Genomic DNA, 7,107 nt, shown 5'->3' on the forward strand with positions numbered 1-7,107 from the left:
GCACCACAATCTGTGCCCCTTGTGCTTTCCAGCCAGTTCACAGGGGACTTAGCTGCCCTCCCCTGAGCAGTCCCAGGGCACTGCCCTCTGGCTGTCTCCCAGCTGGGCCTGTTCTCTGGGGGGAGGTTCTGGAGACTCAAGGACCCGAGACACTCTGCCTGTGGGAAGAAGGCTGGGCTGGAGGGAGCAGCCACCATTGTCTCTGTTCAGCCAAGTGTGCAGCCAGGCAGCCTGACGCCCTGCCTCTCCAGCCTTCCTACTGGGCCAACCTCCTCCTTTCCAATGCTTGTTACAAGTCCCTCAGTTGGAGACTGCCTCTGGGGGCCATGCAGGGTCTCTGGCTGGGCCATGCACCCAATGGGTGCGCAATAAATGCAGGCCAACAAAGAAGTGTGTGCAAGTATGTGAGGATGGGAGGGCCGGGCATTTTGGGGTTGTTGGGTCCTTTTGGAGTGTGCTGGGCTGCTTCCTCTTTTGTCCCAGTGTGCATATGGGTGTCTGTGTGTGCTCAGATGTGTCTGTGTGCCTGCGTGTAGAGCATTCTGTGTATGCATGTGGGACTCAGCCATAGGCTGTCAAAGCTGGATTCTTCCAGTAATTCACACGTTGTTTCACTTCACAAATCTGCACAGAACGCTGTCGATGGGTCAGTCCTGGGGATTCCAAAATGAATTAGGAGTTGACCGTCCAGCTTCCAGCTGTCAGTCTGGAGATGCACCTTGTTATGCTGGGGAAGCAGGCTGAAAGGACATTACCACCCCACCCCCCAGAATTCTTCTGTTGGTCTGGGTCAGGGATATGTATATATTTTTAAAGCTCCCAGGGTAATTCTGATGTGCAGTGGGACTAAGAATCATGGCTAAGCCCAGTTGTCTTACTGAGGTTGAAACTTAACATCAGAAGGTATAGATGGTGCTATGGGTTAAGGTACTGGACTGCAAGGTTGGTTTGAATTGCAAGGTAAGCAGGTCAAACCGCTCCTCGGAAATCCTATACAGGGTCTCTGTGAGTTGATACATAGTCTTGAGTGGGTTATTTAACCTCCCTGAATATGTATGTTTATTTCTAAAATCAGAAGAAAAGGTGTATGTCTGTGTGTGAGAGAGAGACACTTTGATGCTCCTTTGCTTATGTATTGCCAGGGCATGATGCCTTCAGGACCAGGGCAATGGTGGCCATCTGTCCTCACCCATCAATGGTGCCCAGGGCCCTCACCCCTTTGCCAGGAGGATCTTTGAAGGTGGAGACCGTCTTACTGAGCTGCAGTTAAGACATACGACCACTGGGGGGCGGCCTTGCATCTTCCCAGCTGGCAGCAGCCCAGGCCTTCAGTGGCAAAGCAGGACAGGAAGTTAAGTTAGTCTTTGTGCCCCTGTGTCACCACCAGAATCAAGACTTTCACTTCCTAAACCCTCAGTGACCAGAACAGGACTCCCACCTTCTGAGTGAGTCCCTTTCAAACAAAAGATTGGGGTTCATAAGATGGACAGGATAAAAGAAGTATGTGGAGTCTTAAGGGGATGACACAGAACTCCCCACAGGATGACTCCAGGAGACCGGAAAAATTGGAGTGGTTCCCTAGCCCCATCACCTTCTGGTCTCCACTCCACTGTTTTTCTCATTGGCAGAGTGGGTTGTTCCATGTCTTTGGAAGAGAAGGGGATGGGCAGAGGCTCTTGGTGATGAGTTCAGCTTCGTAATGGTGGCTGAAGTTTCTCTTTAGTGTCTCCCATCCTAGAGGAGTTCAACCTCTAGGGGCCTTGGCCTGCTGTGACCCAGGATGATAGCCCTGATGCCCCTCTCACTGAGCCTGCTTGTTCATGTCTGTTTGCCAGACACTGCCCAAAGTCAACTCGCTGACATGGGGTCAATTTCAGCTCAGCGATCCTAGAAAACACAGTAGGACTGCTCCACGGGGTTGCTGAGAGTAATCTTTGCAAGAGCAGACAGCCTCATCCTTCTCCAGAGGAGTGACTGGGTAGGTGTGAACTCCTGGCAGTTTAACCCACTGCACCACCAGAACTCTTACCAGACCCCACAATAGATTAAACATCACTAAGGACTGAAGCCCGGGTCCTTCCATCCATGGAATCAGAGTCTTAAGGGGAAAGAGATTATACACGGCAGGTGTAGGGGGGCACTGTGGTGAAGAAACACGACAGTACAGGTGGACCACGACCATAAAGGGCCGTGAATGCAATGACAACAGTAGTGTTTTGTTGTCAGCAGGAAGGAGTGAGGCTTTTTGTGAATATTCAGTTTTGTTCTCAAGTTGAGAAGTGATAAGCTTGGGAGACAGCCTGAGAGTTTTGCTTTATGAAGGCAGAATGAAGGGTCAGAATATGGCCTGGAAACATTTTGTACTCATATTTTGTACCACTTGTCCGTAAGCCTAAAGCATATTTCGAGAGAAGCAGTGGCTCACTATTTGAGTCTTCACCTTCCATGTGTGAGACCAAAGTTCCATTCCTGCCTGTGCTCCTCAACTACAGCCCCCACCCATGTTCCAGTCAGTGAACTTGCATATTGTCACGATACTGAACCCACTTCAGGGAAGCTTCCAGAATAGGATGGAGTAGAGAGAAAGGCTTGGTTTGATACACTTTTCTTTAAGTTTTTATTGTGGCTTGAGTGATGGTTTACATGGGAGAACATCAGCTGTACACTCATCCTATTGTATTTCATTTCATTGCAATGATTACAGTCCCCTCAGTGCATCATCATTCAAAAGTATTTGCTTATATTCCCTCTGTTTTTTGTCAGGGGGGTGGGGGGTGGAGATGGTTTATACCAAAACACTCAGGAATATATAATCATTTAAACAACCAAAGGGCACATTCTGCAAGCCTGCCTCCTGGCCACTGGCACACAGCCTTTCTCTTTCCATGAGTCTAGAGTCCTCAGCTCTGGTAGCATAGTGGTTACGAATAGGGCTGCGAACCTCAAGGTCAGCAGTTCGAAACTACCAGCTGCTCCGCAGGAGAAAGATGAGGCTTTCTGCTCCTGTAAAGATTTACAGCCTCGGAAACCCTGTTCAGGGTCACTAGGGGTTAGAACTGACTCGACAGCACTTAACAACTTAACAACAACACGAATCCTCAGCTGGTCCTCTCTCCATGTCCTCATCTCTGCCTCCATCTCTGGTGTCGCTGTTTCTCTAGATAAGAGCTCGTGCTCTTCTGGACTGTAAGATTAACTGCTCCCCCCTTTATGTTACTAAGCTTCTACCTTTACAGTTTTGACAGTTGCAATTAGTCATGATAACAATTACTCATTATTGAATCATAAGAATCTTATCCCCATCTCCTTTCACCAGACACTTCTAGACAAAATGAAAACTATTCAGCAGGGATCCTATCTTCCCTTGCATACTCTGAAATTAAACTCCCTTTTGAAAACTTGTAATTCAGTCACTTTGTGCCTTTATAGCTCCCCATTTTAGTTGCCCGTCCCTATCAACCCTGTGTACCGTGGGGTTGGGATTGATCCTTGATGTGAAGACTCCTTTCCTCTCAGTCAGTGATATACTTCTGAAAAGCAGCCAGTGAAAACTCTATGGATCACAATGGTCCAATTCTATTATGTATGGGGTCTCCATGAGACACGTGCCAACTCTATGGCAGCTTGCAACAACAAAATAACAAGCTTATTTGAAAATAAAATAATAAAAATGAAAGAGGGGGAAAAGGCTATGGCCTGGAACTTTGGGGCAGCTTGCAATTCACACTTGCTTCTACCTCTTCCGGTGCCCTCTCACCCTGCTCCCACCCGCATGCTCACAGGGCTTCATGGGTTTCCTGGATGGACCCAGAGCAACACTCTCTTCGATAGCCCCTCAGCACCATTCCTCTGTGATAACACATGTGTCACAAGCTTTTCCTGATGTTGTGACCCCTCCTCAGCCCCTGTCCAGTTCCCCTTCCCTTGTCTGCATGTCCATGTACTCTCTTCTCCTGGCTGCCATGGGCCTCTTCTTCAGGGGTCCCGCTTGGGGTCCTTGGATCCACTCTCTCCCATCTCTGTCACCCTGCTACACACACATCTTCAGATATCTTCATCATGACCTTCTTTTGACCCTTTTACTTCCTACAGCTGAGACCTGCGTTTCTGTTTGTGATGAACCCGCAGGAGGTATAGGATTTGCTCACTCTTTCCCCTCTCACCTGGCTCTCATTAACCTTGAAAAATGCCTTTCGCCCCACTCCTGATTGAAACACCACCTCTAGGAGCCAACAGTGGCTCCTAAGTCATTAAATCTAATGTCCTTTTTCAGCCTTCATTCCTCTTCACCTCTCAGTGGCCTTTGGCCCTGCTGGACACATGATATGTTCCAACCCTGGCCCCTTGCTAATCAGATCCTGACTGGCCAATGCTTGTTTCTAATGATTTGACCTTAGGCCAGCTACTTAACCTTCTGTGTTTCAGTGTGCTTATCTATAAAATGGGAATAATAGCAGTACTTACCTCACTGGGACCTTGTGAAGATTAAGTGAAATTATGTACGTAAACATCTGAGAACAATGCCTGGCACAGAAGGAAAACCAGGTGAGTTAGTTATTACTGAAGCCTTACCTCATGATCCTCCCCCTGCCTTTCTGGGTTTCAGCATAGGTTCTGCCCTCAGACATTCAAATATTGGTTTGATACTGGACCCCTGTACTTGATTTTCTGAAAGTCCACCCGGAAATTGCAACACATCTTAACTCAATGAACGTTAAGCAGGAAAGGAAATTGTCTCCAATAACTGTACAAACGTGCCCAACTCTGGTGAGGTTTTTTTCTAGGACACCATCCTCACAAATGTTGCTGTGTTTGAACCCATTGTTCCAGTCTAGGAGACAGGAGCTACCAAGATGGTGCCAATAGCTCCTAAAACTCCTTTTCCTGATGTAAATCTAGCATACAGATAACCTGCTTCTTGGAAATCTTGTTCAAATCCATCAATCTCCTTGGGTTACTTGCCAACTCTGATTCAATCAGTAGGGCAAGGCCCTAAGATAATCAGAGCCCACCTTTAGAGAGATGGGCTAGTCAAGACAGTATCCAAAGGCTGGGGGCAGAAACTCAATGCTAAGAAATGTCAAGGACTACTAGGACAAGGACTACTAGGACAAGGAAGGGGTAGATAAACCAACTAATATCCAAATGCCATGCCCTTCAAGAAACTCCAACCTAGTTTATTTCTATCACATCAAACTCTTAATTTTTACATTCTACTTTTATTTTCTTTATTTCTTCTTTGCTTATTGTTGGCTTTCAGTAAAACCTAAGCTCTACAAGGTCCAGGAAACAGGAATGTTGTTTTCCATTGTGTCCCCAGGGCCTGTATAGGACCTGGCACTTAGAGTTGAAAAAACTGAAATTTTAAAACTCTCTGTCCTCTGCACTCCGCGTTTTCCTGGTTCTGTTACTTTCTTTGATGCTATTTCCCCCTTTTCTGTTACCTCTTCTTGCTCCCCACAACCCAAACTTGTCCTTTCCACATGATTTAGACTTACAGATCTCAGTGAGGTAACTGTAGCGCCTTCAGAATCACTTTTATTTGAACAGTCCCCAAATATAAGTCTCTAGTCACCCACTCTGTTGTGAATAACAAACCTGAGTTCTGTATGCAGGATGTGGTCCCTGGGTAAATCTTGCTATGAGCATGGAGAGATAGTACTTAGTATACATATATAAGCCTGAATTTAATGTCAGCTTCCCCATGCTCATTCCATCTTTACATCCCAGTTTTTACTAATTATTCTGTGGATGCTCATCGAGTGCTTTGAAAGCCCACACACCAGACCTTTGCTGTACCTTGGTATCAGGAAGGATGTTTCTGGTTTTCTGACCTCTCTGTCCTCCATCTGTCTCATGACACACACATGAGTTCAAGAGGAGGCGTATAGACAGAGAAAGGTACCTTCTTCATTCAGTGTTTGCTAAAATAGTCTTGCCACATCTTCTGCACCCCTCCTAGCCCCTCTCCGCTATGTACACACATCCGCCACCCTGATCCTAGGTAGGATCTAGCTGCTATGATCCTTGGTTTTGGCTGCCAGTATTTCCTTTCTATCTCCTCTGGGCAAGCATGCGCATGTGCTAATCTGTGGCCCAAGACTGGAAGAAGTCTCAGAGCTGAAGGAAGGTTTGAAGGATGCTGAGTCTTTCTTTACTCAAGATAATTCTGCAAGTGAACATTCTTATTGAGTTGGGATTTAGAGTGAGTGCTTCAGTTCTCCTCAAGGGCTCTGCACAGAATAGCTTCGGGGAAGGTGTGCCAGAATCCACCTTCCGTTGCCTTTGCAGGCGCTGTAAGCTCTTAGTTGCTTCTATCACGGCTGACGTGAATCACTTCCTTTCCAGCCAAGTGCTAGGAACAGCATTGCTTTTGAGAACAGCATCGAGAGTCCTATTGGTGATCATGATAGGACTTGTCACCTGGCCACCAAGTCACTCAAAGCCAGTTTCCAGCTCCACTTTGCAGACTCCCTGGGCCCACTAGAACACCCACTGGCTATTTTCTGTACTTTGTTTTTTATTTGTATTGTACGCATTTATGACATGCGTTTCCTGTGAGCACTCTCAAATTCTCTCTGGAACAAGGTGGGGAATACATTAATATTTAAAATAAAATAAACACAGTGTCAGTGTGTGTGTCTTAGGTTGGAAATTCCTTAAGGGCAGGGACCATGTCTGTTTATATAGCACCTGGCACAGTGTCAAATTGAGGCTTAACAAATGAATTTTGATGAAGAGGAAAAAGCAGCTGCGGGCACTAAGACATCACAAAGACTTAGGTCTCATTCCCCAGCTAACCCTCCTCCCAATCCCTTTTTGGAGGCCTGGTGTGGCACTGAGGGTTAACGCGCTGGATAGCAAAGTCGATTTGAATCTCAAGGTCAGCGGTTCAAGCTCACCAGCCGCTCCTCAGAAACCCTATACAGGGTCGCTATGGGTCAGAACCAACTCAATGGCACTTAACAACAACACCTTCCTTTTGCAATGGGTACCCTTCCTCATGTCTGACAGAGCCCTAGGCTCAGTTCCCTCACCCTGGACCTGTCTACTCTCCTCATCCACACTCCTGCTTGCCTTCCTCACCCAGAAGTAGCCATTCCCACA

This window comes from Chrysochloris asiatica, unplaced genomic scaffold (assembly GCF_000296735.1).
Source record: "Chrysochloris asiatica unplaced genomic scaffold, ChrAsi1.0 scaffold00526, whole genome shotgun sequence".
Taxonomy (NCBI): Eukaryota; Metazoa; Chordata; class Mammalia; order Afrosoricida; family Chrysochloridae; genus Chrysochloris; species Chrysochloris asiatica.